We start from the raw sequence: 17,864 nt of genomic DNA, 5'->3' as shown, positions 1-17,864 counted from the left end.
CCCTGCTCTCATGGCGCGTGCAATGTCCTGCGAGTGCAAGACAAAGATATGGAGCAGCCCAAACAACACTATGGTTAGATGCGCAGCTGAATGGGAAGCAGCGGGCACTGCCTGGCCCAGCTGAAGGCTTGGTCTGTGGGTAAATTGGTACCATTACCCACAGAGGTTGGGAACCACATTTTCAGAGTGAAGCCACGGACAACTGAAACATCAGTTTCTTTAGCATTATTGCATCAGGGCGTGTGTGTGTGTGTATTTCCCCAGTGGGGCTTCCATTGCCAAACCCTGCAGATTCACTGCGGCTCAAACAAGGACAATCTATGCAGTAGCCCCTTGTCTGTGCATGGCTGCCTGACTGCCTGCCCACCCCCTGCTCCTTTAAGTCCCTGCCGAGGGATCCCCCAGCTACAACTGCTCCTGGGGAGGAGGTGCAGGGGGGACATTGTTCCCTGAGCCAGAGGGGATGCCACAAATTACTGCAGACTCTGAGCCTGAATGTCCTGTCACTTGCTTCTATAAATGGGGAGTAACCTCCCCTGGAGCTTGTGGAGTTATGCTCATGTAAGTGAGAGCAGAGGCAGCCTTCTCTCTGCAGTAACTTGCTCAGGTTTGCCCCATATACCTGGGGTGGGGAAGGCAACACCTTATGGGTCACGGCTGCTCCTACTTCTTTGTCCCTAAAGATGGATTTGGATTCCTGCAGAGCCCCCGCAGAAGGCTGCCCATGAGGCTGAAGGTGGGTTGGATGGAGAGTCTGGTGGAGGTAGCTGTCCCCACATTTGCACTTCTCCTGGCCTGCTCTGAAGGCTTGGCTCCTCTCCACTTGCGGAAAGGATTAGCTACTTCATAACATCCAGACAAGATAATCTCTCCAATTTTGCCTGGGAAAAGTCCCTGACAAAGAACAGCAAAGCTACAATAATGCCAGATGAAACTCTAATCAAGTTTGCCGTCTTATTTACTTCTCAGCGAAGTGTGGGTTGGGGTTCTTTTCTACAGTTCATTTTTGTTGGGACATGAAGGCTAAATTTTGCCTCCATATTGCTCTAAGTCAGCAGCCTTGCATCTATAATAAACTACAGCGGCAGGGGAAGGTCAGAAAAGGAGGGTGGAGGTGGGGAATTTGTTTTCATAAAGGTTTTTGAAACTTTTCCCTTTAAACTTTTTTTAAGTGAAAAGTCCTTCATTTTCAGCAGTGCTGAGCACCGGCAGCTACTGTTGACTTCAACCTGACTGGTGGGCTCTCAGCCCTGGTTATCAGGGCCATATTGGTTGGAGATGTCAGAGTGATCATCAAAATAGTCCAAACACAAAGGGCCCGTGGTGGGCTTCTGATTCTTCACTATTGTAGAATTATTATTTTTAATAGAGTCCCCAGAGAGCTAGGTGCTGTACAAACACATAGCAAGAAACAGTCTCTGCCCCCAAAGAACTTAGAGCCTAAATAGACAAGACAGACACAGGACGAGAGGGGAAAACAGAGATGAAGTGACTTCCCCAGTGTCATGTAACAATTAAGTGCCCCTAACAGAGTCCAGGTCTCCTGACTCCTAGTCCAGTGCCCCTATCCATTGGATCACACTGCCTCTCATTTATGCCCTGTTTCTAGGATTCTCTCTCAGTTCATGCATTGCTTTGCAACTGGCCTTTGCAGCCAGGCTGTTTGTGGTATTCACATGTGGGTGACTATTTCTGTTAGGTTATGCCTTTGAGGGCCCTAAAAGCCTTTTATTCCCAGATGCCAACTTTTAGGCCACAGAACGTTGGGTTGGGTGGTTCTGACAGCAAAGGGGCAACACCACTACTATTGATGGGTATAACAGCGCTGGGAATGGACGCTCAGCCCTTCAGAGAGACAGGGCTGCCCCCACCCCCCAGAATAAGAACTCTCATTCAGGTCAGATGAGGGGTTACTTGGAGGAGAGATTCCATCTTTCTGAGTCAGAAGCTGCATTATCCAAGGGGCTGGCCCTCATACAGCCCTGTGAGGAGATGAGGTGGATCTTCTAACAGGAAAATCAGTACCAGGAAATATTTGGAGTGGATCGGTATGAGCAAGGCGAAAGCCCCATCTTTGAACAGCCACCAAGACTCTTTTCAGACGGGTAGCCGTGTTAGTCTGTACCAGCAAAAATAACAAGGAGTCCTTGTGGCACCTTAGAGACTAACGAAAGCTTATGCCCAAAAAAATTTGTTAGTCTCTAAGGTGCCACAAGGACTCCTCGTTGTTTTCACCGAGACACTGTTGCTCTAGATTAGAATGTCTGGGTGGTAATAGAAAGGTGGCCTCTTTGTCAATTTTTTAGACAGGGACTCCTTGCCACAAGAGGCTATTGAAGGCAAGAGCTTAACAGGATTCTGAAAAGGTTTGGAAATGTATAGAGGCAACAGAATATCTGGAAAAAGAAAAGGAGTACTTGTGGCACCTTAGAGACTAACCAATTTATTTATGCTCAAATAAATTGGTTAGTCTCTAAGGTGCCACAAGTACTCCTTTTCTTTTTGCGAATACAGACTAACACGGCTGCTACTCTGAAACCTGTCAGAATATCTGGGTTACTGCAGTAAGGGTTAAAATAATGCAAGCCATTCAGAAAGGATAGAAACCCTCAAGCGCCACCTCTAAATAACTGTGGAGAAGAAAGTTTCTCTGTGGACAGGTCATCCCATTAGTGCCTATTGCAGGGTTTCTTGCTCCTTCCTCTGCATTGGCCACTGTTGGAGACTGCATAATGCACTAGATGGGCCAGTGGTCTGATCTGGTAAGGCAATTGCTAGGTTTCTTTTATTTTACCCTAGCACAGCACCTAGCTCAATGGGGCCCCAGTCCTTATTGGGACCGCTGAGTCCTATTGTTGTTATGGTACCAGAAGGGATTAGAGATCAGAAAGAACTCAGGAAATACATCTCACTCCTTAACTACAGCAAGCCTAGTCTTCTCTAAAAGCTATCCCTCTACCCAACAAGAAAGGTGAATCAAATCCACTGAACCACACTTTAGTCACCTACCAAATACTTCTTGGCTACCACATATTGCTGATTCAATAGCAAGAGTGTGGGTCAGATATATATTGTAAGGAGGAAAGGAAAGTTCAGAGATTTGCCTCAAAAATACCGTGATGGGGTTGGTATTATTAATCTTCCAAGTGAAATTTCCCAGACAGATTGAACTTAAAATAGTCTATCCAGTATCTTCACTGTAGCCTATTTACCCGATAATAGATACAGGAAGAAATCCCATAGATGCCTCAATGCCTGCATAGACCTCAATATGTTTGTAATGCTTCCTTCACACAGGTGATTAAACTATTTTTCAGCAGGGTGGAGAAGCACTGGCCTTCGAGCCTCAAGAGAGATGAGCGATAGTGGTGGGTCAGTACAATACAAATCATTTTTACATGCTGTCCTTCATTCAAAGCAGATGTGTAACAAAGGGTCAGAAATGAGAGGGTGATTTGGGGTAAAGAGCTTTACTAACAAAGCGAAAGCTCGAAGATCTCCCTTGGCTTCAGGAGGAATAAAAGATGCCATGAGAGAAAGATCCTCTTCTTTAGCATCAGTGAGCAGCAACAGTGTGAAGGTTATTGACAAGCCAAGAAGCTGGTGGTCGAGGATGCTGCAACTCTTTCTTTAAAATGATACAGCCCTCCATTCCATCCACTTTGCACTGCCCTTGTGGGCACAAAGCGGATGGATTCCATTTGGAAATGACCCATAGAGACTATCTACTGCTGGTATCAGATCCTGCACTAGTCACCCTTCCCAACATGGTGAGGTATGGGACAGGCTGGGAGAAAGAGAGACATGGGCAGGAAGCCGGAGCAGGGAGGGGGAAAGGGGGAGGATTGACAGATGCTCTAACCACCAGTGGGGAAGACAGTGCAAGATCAGGGAGCTGTAACTAGTTGCCTGACAGTCCCCCGTCTCCCTGCGCTAGAGAAATGAGGCATGATTTTGGAGCAGAGATATCGGATTGCCCTTCATGGGCTACAGGTGTGTCTGACCCCTATCCACTGCTGCACCTTTTTGGAGGCACAAGATCAGTTGCTCCAATTGCCCAGGATACTGGGTGACAACTGTCCTGTACCCTTTCTGTGGCCAGGAATACTCTGCTGACCCGTTGGCCAGAGCCCGTTCCACCTGGAGGTGCCTGTGACGTCACTCATTCTGGGACACGCAGAATCCAGTGCTGGCACTTGCCATGAAGCAAACGGGGTTTTGCGTGGGTGATCTGCCTGCTGCGATCAGTGGTTCTTTATTTTCATAACGGAAATTGATGACAAGATAGGTTTGGAGAGATCGTTGTTTTGTTGTTTAACTTGTACTTGAATGTACTTTGTACATTATCAAAGGCTGGGCAATTTAGGTGATTCCACCTTTCGACAGTTAAAAGCCCGGAAGAAAGCAGTGACTTTTTGGTGGCAGAATGATAAGGCATCATGAGGGCATTTTCTGCCTTGGTGACCAGTGCAACTGAATCTCTCAAGTGCTCCTCAAGTTGTTCCTGGACTGCAGTTGTTTAGATCTAGGTGGAAAACTAATACTCCTTGATCCAGGTGAAAGTCATTCCAGTGCAGCGGCTCAGAACCAAGCAGGATTTAAGTCGTGCATAAGCTTTGTGCTGTAGCTCTGGACAGGGGTGAATTTCAAACAGCTACCCACATACTCCTAGATACACATGGACACACTGCGATAGGTGGTCGGTGTAGTTCCTCGTGGACCGGTGTTAAATGACAACCTGGTGGCTGTTTCAGCAGAGAGACCAAGAACGGAACAGGCCTTGGAGAGTGAGGCCAAGATTGAAAAACTAGGACCCGAAAGTTAGAGTCCTAAATCTGTATATGGGCACTTTGGCCCTAATCTAGCTAAGCACTTAATGTTTAATTCATTGGTCAGTGGGGACAACTCATGGGCTTAAAGTTAAGCATGTGCTTAAGTATGTACCTGCATTTGGGCCCTGACTAAATGGCCAAAGTGCTGAGCATCCGGCAGCTCCCATTGCAATCCCATGGTATGCTCAGCACTTTTGAAAATGTGCCTCTTGCTTAGGCCCCTAAATCTATATTTGGGCACCTAATTTTAGGCTCCTATTTTTGAAAATTTTGGCCTGAGCTTTCTAGGCAACACATGTCCCCATTGGCACGGTGGTGTGTTGAGAGACATTTGCGCTCTTGCAGTCCGTACCTCACCTGTTCTGTGGATAAACAGAGGTCATCCGTTTTCTAGGAGGCCAGTCCCAGGGCTGTACTTATGCTACAAAATGTAAGACACCCCGGTGAGCATTCCCTTGTCTTCAATCTGCTCTGGAGATCATCCCCCACTTTTGCCTAACACAACGCGGTGAAGCTTGCCAAGTCTTCCAGGCGAATAACACCCGGTCCCCAGAGTTCTAATAACTACACAGCTGATCCTAGCCATGTGTGGGGGGGAGAGGGGGGAGGGAAGGGGGAAGGAAATCCACCAAGTTTGAAAATAAATAGGGTAAGTTTCCAAAACTTTTAAAAATAATAAATTCAAATGTACTGGCTGTCCTGAACATGTTCTTGCTGGCTGACGTTACGATAGTGATTGGCTGACATTATGAGAGAAGAGCAATGCATCATCGGAGCACTGCTGCACCGATGCTGCACTGGGCTAATACATCACCAGAGCAACAGAGCTTTAATGATGTATTACTTGAAAATGGCCCCAGCCCAGAAGAAGAAGTCCAACAGACTGTCCATTTCCATTTATTATTTTACAAAACTTTTAAAGGCTTTCTCTACTTTTTCCCCTGAAAGAGCACTGCCGAGCAGCAGGGAGCTAAAGAATGGCATCCCGCGGTGTGGATCTTAAATGATATGGAGACTTGGATCTGGGAAAAACCTCTGCATGCGGAGAGTGTCATCTTCGGCAGACGCTTATCCCAGTCTATGCACACGAGTTGCACTGGTTTAATTTAAGGGAGTTTGCAAACCAATTGAGTTAACCTGGGTGAAAAGCCTGTATAGACACACCTGTATTGCCAAACCCAAGCATTCAAAAACCATGAGTCAGGTCTCAAAAAACCATGAGATTGGTTTAAAGTCATGTCCTTTAAAATGTCCTTCACATTCCTTTTATTTGTCTTCTAGTGCCGTAGCCTTTGGGGTTTGCATTTTCAAGCTTCTCTCCGCAACCACAAGGACTAGAAACGTACGTTTAAAAAAATGACTGCTGAGATTTTCACATAATAACTTGACTCCAGGCAACAGGGCTTTGTGAGAAACACCAAATATCACAAGACTCAGAATCAAATCTTGAGAGTTGGCAACACTGAAATTTGGTTTAAGCGTGGCTTATTTTAGTTTAGTTTTAACCTGTTTCTAAGGGTTTGTCTAAACACAGAAGCTGTTTAAATCAGTTTAACTTAAACCTGGTTTTTAAAAAATCAATCTTGGTCTACACTTAATGTCGGCTGTATGTACCTATCACGGGTGCATGTCAATGCAGAGATACACAGAGGACCTAGGGTTTGGTGTTGGATCAGAAGCCCCAAGTTTAGCAATGCACTGAATTACCATCAATAAGTTTTCCTTTAAAATAAAACAATTACAATTATTTCTATCGCTTGATTAAAAAACCTCTAATTACTCCAGCTGAACTTTGGCCAAGAAGGTACAGATATGTTATGCCCGGTTGCTTAATTATCTTTACATCTAAATTACTGCTGTAGATCTTTGCTTTCTTGAAATTGATTTCCCTCTCCCATTTAATTTCATAGAACAATATGAAAGAAATGAATCTTCGTGAAAGTCTCCGGGTTCCCTAATGCAGCAGAGACTCCATAATGTTAGCTACAGTTGTTTTTATCACAGAGAACCCCAGGGGAGGGTTAAGGTAGGATCTTTACCATCTCAGGTTTATAATCTCAGGAAGCCAAATACTGCAGTAAGTCAGCAAGGTCCCAATTCAGAATGTGTTCAATCAGCTGTCACTGAAATTTTAACCCCTACATCAGAGCTGGGGCTCTGGAATAAAAGAGTTGATCATTTGCTAGCCCAAAAGTCTAAGTGAGATCAGGGTTCTGGGACAATGAGGGTTTAAACGTCTAAGTTTTAAAACTGAGAAATGGAAATTATTTTTAAAATAATGATGTTAGACAGAATTGAGGAGGAGGAGGAGAGGAAGGATTGTACAGTGGTTAGGGCACTGCCCCAGGACTTGAGAGCTTGTGTTCAAGTCACTGTTCTGCCACCGAGTTCCTGTGTGACCTTAGGCAAATCACTTAGGCCTAGATCCTCAAAGGTATTGAGGCATTTAACTCTCATTGATTTTGAAAACATGTACCTGTGAGGATCTTGGCCTTCGTCTTTCTGAGGTACTCAAATACTGGGGTGATGGGGGGGACAGATACAGGTAGGTAAAGGGTGCCAGAGACAATGAACAAGGATTTTCCAAGATTCCTGCTGGGAAAATGTAGAGTAATGGGTAAGGTTTCAAAGGGGCAGAGGATATGCAAACAGAATGTAGAGCAGCCATTCCATAGACCACATTCTGACAGATTCTGTCCATAGGCAGCTGCCATAAAAATCACACCCCTCCAATTCTGATGCCAAACCCTCCCCAATGAGCAGAGAGACCAATCTACTGTCCACCTACAACAAGTGTTGCTGAGGGGTTTTCTGGGATAGGGCCTAGGTGTCAAGGGGTGGGACCTCTACTTTTATGGGTGTATATCTCTGACCTAGCACAAACCCTCATCCTGGCAGGAAAACTCAATGTGGGGGTTGCTGCAGCCCAAACCAGGGGTGCACACGAGCATTGCTAGCACACTTGGGGTGCTATAGAATAAATAATAGTAGCAGGTTGCCCACTGTAGGAGCCATTGCATCCTGAGCCTCAGTCAATGTTGGGGCCGAGTGACAGGAAAGATTTACGACTTAGACGGAATGGGAGCATTGCTTAGACACACTCCAAGGCTTGAAGGGAAAAGGCCTGAAATGCTTAAAGCATGAAACCAAATTAAGTTTTGTGGGTGCTTTGCTGCCCAGGCTGGGTACTTGGTATCTTCTGAGCTGGGAACTGTACATGAATAGGGCACGAATAATGTAGCCATGGTGGGTAAACACTGGGGATTTGTCTCTACAGAGCTCTTATTGCTTATCTAATCTACATTTTTATAATGATGTGCTTAGAATTAAGTTATGGTGTTTTAATCTAGTTATAGCTGCATTTACCAGGCATATTTCATCTTGACTTATAATGCTGGAATTTAAAATATGGCCGGAGGCCGTGTGTGCCTTCTTGTCTCACGGGCTCCTTGCAGCCTTTCCGTTTATTTACTACCCCATGCCTGTTGACATAGAAAATCTGAGGAGCCAAATCCATCCCTGGCGGTGGAACTCCATTGACTCCATGGAGTTAGAGGAGGGGGGAATTTGCCCTAGTATCTCCTGCGTGCTTGATTCTTCTGGATCCTTCTCTCCATTACACCAGTGTAAAGGAGAAGCAACTACACTGAAACCAACTCCATTTACATGGTGTAAATAAGGCGCTTTATATCATTATCAGTTATTTCACTGTGCTGAACCAAGCGATGCGAGTCTTCGGCTACGTCTACACTTAAAATACGAAAGCACCGTAGCTGCAGCTGCACCACTGTAGCACATCAGGGCACAGCTACACAACAAAATTAAGTCAACCTAACTTGCTTTGGCATACAGCTGCAGCAGCACGTACATCACCTGTGCGTGTCTACGCTTTGATCCTTGTGCCGGCGGTGTATGTCCTCACCCGGAGAACGTGCACCAATTGAACTGTCAGTGCGGAGCATTGTGGGATGGCTCTTGAACTCCAGCAGTCACTGTAAGCAGCCAGGGTCTCTGGTGGTACTGCGTTAACCTAATGACATCAGCTGTGACTGTATGCTGCTCAGGGAGGTGATGTTGCTAAATAGGCGCAGAGGGGCACTTATGTTGGTGGGAGTCAAATTTAAATAAAGCTAAAGGCCCCAGCTAGTGTCAAGGGACCTAGAGTAAATAAGAATCAGGCCCATTGTGTGGTTTGCAGGATCAGGCCCCTCTTCTATTTGCTTCTGAGTTGCATGGAAAGACAATGGGACTATGACCGTTTACAGCAGCTGAGGCCCTGCCTCTAGAAGTTCTAAAACACCATGGGCGATTTCATGGTGACGTTTCCTTTGATGTGGATGTCCTGGGGTTGTGGAGTGTGCTGGATCAGCAACAGAAAAGATGCATGGAAATGTTTAATTAACAAAAGAGAAATAAATAAGTTAGTTAAACTCTCCAAGCTCATTCAGTAAATACCCGTCATTAATGCTGTGGTCATTTCTATAGTGCTTGAGGTGGGAGTGCCTCTTCACAGGCTAAAATATGAAGACCAGGACGTTGCCCTGAGGAGCTTACAATCTGAATTAGATGGCTAACATAACAAGCAATGGCAGCAAACTTCCTCCCACTCTTCATGTGTCATCTCTATTTTGTGAGCTCGTCAGGGCAGGGAACGCTTGTGGAGTAAAGCACTACTCAGGGTGATTAAGGGTATCAGAGTCTGGCCCTTTGTGATTTAAATTAAACATGGGTGGGGTAGTCTGCAAAAGTCTCACCTTTCCCTCCCCAGCTGACCGACTAGAAACAAAAGAAAAGATATTTCCTTTTACTCCAAATCCCAATGAGAATTGAGTCCCGATTCCCATTTAGCCTTGATTCCCTCCCTATTGCCTGAGGAGAATCTAATACCAATTCCCATGTGCTCCTGATTCCCTCCATATTTCCCAATGAGAATATTTCTGATTGTGAAACCATGTGGCTGGATGAGACCCCTTTAACTTTATTTCTCTGACTTGCCGTAATTCTCAACTCTCCCTCATTTCCAGGAACATAACTCATTTTAGTCCCATAGTTTCCTACTTTCTACACAAATGTGGTGTCACCCTCACTTTCATGGTTGACAATTATTTACATAACAAATAAAGAATGATGAAACAAGGCATAAAGAGAGAGATTTACACTAACTGAATGGCCCCCACAGCATTTTAAGTTTCCTGCATGATTAATTGTATTTTTGCAGCCCTTATTTTGGGCCTCTCTCACACATACTATCCCACCTTTTGGCTCTGGCAGCTTGAGTGGTATGTCTGAAGCTCATTACAGACCATCTCACTCCCCAGCCAGTCTCATTAGCAGAGGAGAGCTTGCATAACTGCTAGGACCCCAACAACCTGCCAAGTGTTATTCTTGGTTATGAACCTTTCAGGATGTCTCACGTCTCTTTTGATCCGACTGTTGGAAAAACGTTCTGATGATGGCCACTAGGGATTGACTAATTTTTTCCTCCCTAACACACCTCCAGGCTTGTAAATTAAAAAAAAATCTACACATACAAATGTGTGTGTTTATATATAGATATTGCATGTACACACACTCACATACATTTTTCAAAAATCCATTATAGAGGCTCTCGCCTTTGCTTGCATTCAATTTTTAGAATGACATCAGGCTGATAATGAATGTGACTTCAGTACCAGATGATTGGACTCGCTCATTTCATTCCAGCTTCCTAAGGCCGGTTTTGAGCAAGAATGTGAAACTTGCTGTATCTATTTTAGATTCCATCATGGAAGGAATAATTGAGATTGAGATTCTTAGTCACTTGATGCAGAAGGTCAGGGAATTAATGCTGTGTTGTATCCACACCATTTGTTTACCAGGCCTTATTTTTTTGCTGTCTGTAGGGGAAAACAAATGTGCCCTGGAGAAGGTAACACATCTTCAATGCTGCACACATCATCTGGGCTGTGAGTACAAACATTATTTGTCTTTATTTTGGGGGTGTTCCAGGGTAGTTTTGTCATCGTAATGGATTGGTAGCAATAGAAAAATCAGTATTAATATGGAAAAATAATTCCAGTGAATCCATTGACTGAGTGGTATCATTAGTCTGATTTTGAGGAGAACTTAAGGTAGAAGATCCTTAACTAATTGTATTAGTTCGCACTCCTGGAGCATCCAGGGCTCTCAAAGAGCTTTGCTAACGTTAATTAACAAGGTGGATAAGCGAGGCAGATAAGTATTGGTATTCCCACTTTGGAGAGATGGGAGACAATGAGACTCCTGACATAAATGCTACCCACAAATAATTTGGGTGAAAAACCGCATCTCCATCACTGGTAGCAATTGTGAGTGTGCTAATATAGGCCCCGAACTATCAATTCACTTAAGCACATGCCTTCAGTGGGATTACGCATGTGCTTAAAGTTACCTGTGTGCTTAAATGCTTCATTGGATCGAGGCCATAGACAGGGTACAGAAAGCCAGTTCACCCCCTTGTTGTCTAGAACTGAGCAGGGTATTGGTTAAAATAATAATAATAACACCTACTTCTTATATGGTGCTTTTCACCAGCAGATCCTCAGCGTTCTGTATGGAGGAGGTCAGTATCATCATCCCCATTTTATAGATGGCCCAGGGAGAGTAAGTGACTTGCCTAAACACACTCAGTAGGCCAATGGCAGACCTGGGAATAGGAGCCGGGTCTTCCGATTCTCAGTCCAGTGCTATGTATGCTACACAACATTGCCTCATAATACCAGCAGCGTGTCTGCATTTGCCATCTTATTACTGCACTATTGGTAGTAGCAGTGGAAATATTTTAAGAAGCAAAGGTCTAGCATCCAGGGCTCTGTCTAGCTGCAACATCATACTCACACACTGCACCTTCTGTAGTCATTTCCACTGGTGCAAGGTGGGCATGCAACTGTGCCAGATTGGGACAGCAGCACTTTGCGCTCAGGTAGGTCAGCTGCCTTCACAAGGTGCAAGGAAAAGGAAGCTTTGTCCTCTCAGTTTAGTCAATAACTTCTCAAAGATTTTTAGCTTAATATAAGAGGCCAGATCCTCATCTGGTGTAAACTGTCCCTGTAAACAAAAAAACTTCCTGAAACCCTCGGGAAGATTGAACATATATGCCTGTGAGATGGTCACCTGAACCTAATCAAATGGCAAGGTCTGAGAAGCCACACAGCAAAACAAACAACCCTTCCTTCCCCCTGTTTTTTAATTTCATTGATCTGCATCCTGAAATCCTACCCTGAGGAGAAATGACACATTTGAGGAAAGCAGGAGGATCTGTTTAAAGGGTTTGTAAAAAAAATACAGAATTGCCTGAAAGTAGTAAATAGAATTATGCACTGTAGTTCTGAAAAACAAAATTACCAGGGCTGTGTGTTGATTTCAAAGCCGATGAAAACAAAGCAGGTTTTGAAATCTTTCCTCACAGGGTTTTTCCCCACTTATCTTCTAAGAGATGGTCCTGATACTGTTTATTTTAGTCTTCTTTTTTGAAAGAATTGAAAGTGCTGTTTTCTCAATTAAAACAGAAATCCTGATTTTTAATAAGATCAAGATAAAGTATCCATTGGGGTATTCTGAAATTTTCTGACACAGATGATCGCAAACCTTCTATTAGGACAAACTTCAGTGTCCAAATAAATAAAAAATAGGGTCAGGTCCTCAGCAAATCTAAGTCAGCATGGCTCCATTGAAGTCCATGGCTCTGTGTCAATTTATTACAGCTATGGATCTGGCCTGTATATTCTTCAATTACCTCCTTGTTATCCACTACCAAATCCAGGGAGTTCTTTTCAAATTGACATGGGAGAGCTGGATATACAATAAGGCCAGATTCTGATCTCAGCTATGTTGCTGTAAATCCCGTATAACTCCACTGGAATTAGAATTGACTGTACTTGTAATGTCTTTTAATGTGATTTAGCAACTGGAAATGAGGACAAGAACCAGCAACCTGGGAAGATTTTCAAAAGTGCTCAAGTGCGCGCAATTGGGTTGAGATATTCAAAAGAGACCAATGCATTAAGTGCACATTGAGCGCTTAGCTCTTTTGAAAATCTGCCCGTACTTTCACCGTGGGAACTGTTAGGTGCTGAGCACTTGAAATTCTAGTCCCGAGCTCTTTTGAAAATTTTGCCCTGTGCAGCCAGACAACTCTCTGCAAACCATCATCAAGGATTCTATAACCGCGGCCCTGGACCATGACACTCTGAATAGTGCATCTGCCTTGCAACACAGTTGGCAGAGCTCATCTCATACTGTGCCTTGGCAGATAGTAAACACTGATGGTGACACCAAAGGTGTTCCATCAACAAGACCAATTGTTCAGAATAATAAACTGCTTGTTTTAAAAGATCTTTGATTTCTCTGGAGCTCCTTGATATATTGTTCCTTACTGAAACTAGCTAAATAATATTTGTCCGGTGAAACTGCAGCTGAGAACAGGCAAGCCAGTCCACAGCTCAGTGTTGGTGATCAGGGATTTCTGAAAGCCACCAGCCAATCAATCTCAAGAACTTACTAAGTGAGAGATGGAATATAATGGAAGTCATTATTTCTTTCTTATGCATGAAAATGAATTATTCAGTAAAGATTTAGACCTCTTTTTATTACAATGTTGAATTTATACAGCATACAAAACGTAAATGCAGATTTCTTTATGACTCTTGCACCAGAAAGACGAAGTCTCACTCTCCAGGCAGTTCCCGTTAGATTGGTTTGAACAGCAGACAGCAGATGTGGCTGTGGATACAATAGGATGATCTAGTATAGGGCACTGAACTAGAACTCAGGAGTCCTGGGAGCTATTCCCAGCTCAGCTACAGACTTCCTGTGTGACCTTGGGCAAATCACTTAGGGAAACATTTTCAGGAGCACCCAAGTCCCTCTTTCAAAAATGATTTAGGCACTTAGGGGCCATTGACGGCCCCTAGGTCACTTTGGCTCCTAGGTCACTTAGGTGCTTTTATGAATTTTGCCCTTAAACTAGTCTGTGTCTCAGTTCCCCCTCTGTAAAATGGGAATGACTCTTTCAAGGCTCACGGGGATGTGTGGGGCTAAAACCAATTAAAGACAGCGAGGGGCTCAGATAATGAGGTGATGAGAGACATGTCATAGATACTCAGGTGTACATTTCCCCAAAGTTCTGCAGTGCTCAGATGCAGGGTTTGGGTTGCGTCAATTGCAGGAACTTCCCTCGTCATTGGACTCAATGCTCTGGCTTTTGTCTTAGGGTGACTAGGGAAAATATGACCATTGAGTAGAGGTCCCAACTTCACAGTTTGTTAAATTTTTCCTTGAAGTCCATTGTGACTTCTGATTTTTTTAACCTGAACATTAAAAGTCCATGGAGACGAGAACAAAACACATTGCTAAAGGCAACCCTCTTGCCATTAGCTGGGTTGCAGGGGCATGTGGTTTGAGATAGGAGACTGGGGTATTGGATTGTGAAACAAAGTGTCATTTCAGTGGGGGGTGCTGCCTATCTCCAGCTCCAGGGGAGGCAGGTGGTACTGTGTGGGGGCTGTGGCTGCATTAAAAGTTGCGGGGGTTAGATAACATGATCTTGCCTGGTTCCTTTGGATACCCCAGATTCTGTAACATCATTTCTTTCCAGTCTTGTGCGTCAGACAAGCGTGATTAATCTTCTGAACTGTATTCACACGTAACAACATTATAATGCTATACCAGGGGCATGCACAAAGAAGGGGGCAAACAGGGGCATGACCCCCCCCCAATAATCACTGGGGGCACAGAACTCCTCCAGCCCCAGGGCTGCAATGGGGACGTGGGGATGGAGCAAGCTCCTCTGGCCACGGCGGGGCACAGAATGTGCCCCTTGAAAAGTGATCAAATTTAAATTCCTGCACATGCCCCTGCACTATACTATTGGTATCATAGTGGGCCTTTCCATACGGGCTTGACAACTGAACTGTGCAGAAGTATAGCTTAAATGTAGATGTGATGAAACCGATTCCAACACAGGATGGTTGGAGAACAGGGATCAAAGTATTTTGGCCCAGGTTAGATCTCATCTCATTTGAACTGGCTCATAACATGGGTTAGCCTCCTCAGCGCTGGCTGACCAAAGGCTGTTAGAACCTGTTTGGGCCACAACTGTGTTTAAATCGTCTTTAAGAGCAGTTGTGTAAGTTATAAGGCCTGTAGAAATAGAGTCTAAGGAATTGACACTTTGTCCTTGTGTCATCCATGGATCTTAATCAATTAACAACCCTCAAAACATCCCTGTGAGGTAGATGAGTATTGTTCTCCCTCTCTGGGACATGGAGGTGCAGAGAGGTGAAGTGGCTTTTTTAAGGTCATGCAGCAAGTCCATGGAAGATTTAGAAATAAAACCCAGGAGTCTTGACTCCTGCTCTAAATGCTTCTTCCTGCCCTGCTCTGTACACCCAGATCTGGGGTCGCTAAGGCAGAGAGATGTTGGTGCACCTTGACTGCAAACTAGAGAGCAGAGAAGCTCATCACTTCTGAAAACAATCCTAACATTTTACTGCCTTGTTGTTTTCCCCCATTAAAAACAAAAACAACCCAAGAACAAACAAACAAATACACAAAAAACTGTTTTTAAACTGTACACAATCATTCCTCTGTACTACAGCACTTGCCATCCCACCTTAAACATGAATAACTAATCAACTAAACACAGATCCAGTGATGGGAAAAAAGCCATATTGAACATAGTATGTTGGATAGATAAAAGAGAGGTGCTAATTTTGCTAGTATGCACCCGTATTGAGAGACAATGTCACATGGTAGCTGGGCCCTCTGGATAGATTCAGTCCAGTGTCCCTGGATCAGATCAGGTGTGTCCAATCTAGCCAATTAAAGAGGGCTGGGCTACACCTGGCCCTGTAAAGGCCTGCTAGACAGAGGGTGGTGGGAGGAGGAGTTTAGTGAGATAGGCTGTGCTCTAGGGAGGGAAAGCTATACGGGAGAGGAATTAACTCTTGTGGTGGGGTCTCTGGAGCAAGGGTGCCTAGCGAGACAGCCCTGAGGCTGCTGCCCTAGAGAGGGAACAGAGCTGATCAGAACTGGGAACCTGCCAGAGGCCCCTGAGAGGGGAGAGCAGAAATCTGAATGTAAGGACTGAGTTAAGACTGTTTTTCTGTTTGTTTACTGGCTTCTGTTAAGAAAATAAACCTCTTCCCAAGAGGCTGGGCATGACCGTACATGCTTTGGAGCAGGGAAGAAGCCTGGCCCAGTGACATGCATTTTAACTTTCCAAATTAAGGAGATAAGAGTTTGCTTTAAAATACACCTCAAAGGGGGGAAAGTGGCTGTGGTCTTGCAGGAGGCAAACATCCTTTGTACAGTGGAGGCCATTCATTCTGCTTTTTGGGTACACTGGGGATCTGAGTCTTGTTTGCCCAGCACCTTATGTAGTCATTTATCCCCATGTAAAATGCTACCATCCTCTTTGCTGCATTCTAACCTCATGTTGGGCCATCATGAGTTCATAAAATTTTTTTTTTTTAAAGCCAGAAGGGAGCCCCAGATCATCTAGTTTGACCTTCAGTAGAATATCACGGGCCATTACATTTCACCCAATGACCCCATGTTGAGCTATCAAGAAAGGTACCCAGTCTTGACTTGAAGGTATCAAGTGATGGAGAATCCACCACTTCCTTTGGTAGCTTGGTCCATGGCTAATCACCCCTCAATATTAATTTTTTTCTTTATTTCCAATTTAAATGTGGCTGGTTTTCGGTTCCAGCTATTGGATGGGGAACTGAGGCACAGAGAGGCTAAGTGACCTGCTCAAGGACACACAAGCACTCTGTGGCAGAGCAGGGAATTAAACTGGGGTCTCCCCTGACCCTGGCTAGTGCTATTACCATTGCATGCTGTCAGCTAAAGAAGAATAAGCATTCAGATGAATTGTGTGACGTTTGTTTTTAAACTCTCTGTATTTGTTTACACTGTATCTTGTCCTGAGTATAGGAGGAGGCATCTTCCTTTATCTCCCAACTAGGGGGGGATATTTTTACTCGTTTGTCTGAGTACTGCATTTCCTCCACCCCCATCCAATTTCTCGTCTAAATGTCTTTGTTAGCCACAATATTACAGTCGACTCCCCATTGTACTATTATTACAGGGCTCAGTTTAGCGTTTAGTGTTTACACAGTTGTATAGACACCCACATGTATGGCTTCTTTGAATTCAGTCTTTCAATATCTGATTTATCTAGCTCTTCTTTCTTCTCTTGGGTGAGTTAATTCATTCTGTCGTAGACGCTGTCTAAGGCTGCATACATACAGGCACCATGGCTGCCACCTCACCATGTACATCCAATATGAGGATTAGAGCTAATATGGCTGTCAGCTGTAAAAACTTAGGACTTAGCTGAGCAAAGGAGCAGCTTGATTAGCTCAGCCAGTAGAGATCACTAGTGCGCACATGAGCACATCCAGTAGAGGGCAGTGGTCTTCATAAACACGTACATTCGTTCGTCGCACTCTGGGCCAAATTCTTCTCTGGTTGATGTCAGTATGTTTGTGAAGGGGCAAAGGGCAGGACAAAATTTGGCAGAGTGAGTGGTGATCTAAGTAGTGATGTAGCTTACACATCCAGGGTGTAAGCTGGTCAGGAAATGAGTATAAGAGGCACAGAGGTGTCATCTGCACCAGTGTGGTGTGAAAAAGGGTGTAACTGGTACTGGACTGGTATTCTGTGGGAACCAAATTGAACCCTTTGAATCTGCATTTGTAGTTAATACACACCATATCACTGCAGTGCTGAATTTGTTCCTAGGAATGTTGGGAGTGGTATGGGTATAACCTAAAATAGAGGCAAGGGTTGACTTATCTAACACCGTCCTTGTAGTTGCTTTCTCTGCTGCAATCTCCTGGTCTTCTACCCACTGGGTATGCAAGCTACTCATTTTGTACACACAGGAGCAGGTTCTGCTCCCATTTACACAGGGGTAAATCTGGAGTAATACCATTCACTTCTGTAGAGTTATTCTAGATTTAATGTGGGGTAAATATGGGCAGAATTTGTCTTGGTGGCACTACG

This window comes from Lepidochelys kempii, chromosome 17 (assembly GCF_965140285.1).
Source record: "Lepidochelys kempii isolate rLepKem1 chromosome 17, rLepKem1.hap1, whole genome shotgun sequence".
Taxonomy (NCBI): Eukaryota; Metazoa; Chordata; order Testudines; family Cheloniidae; genus Lepidochelys; species Lepidochelys kempii.
This window is presented reverse-complemented; position numbering follows the sequence as displayed.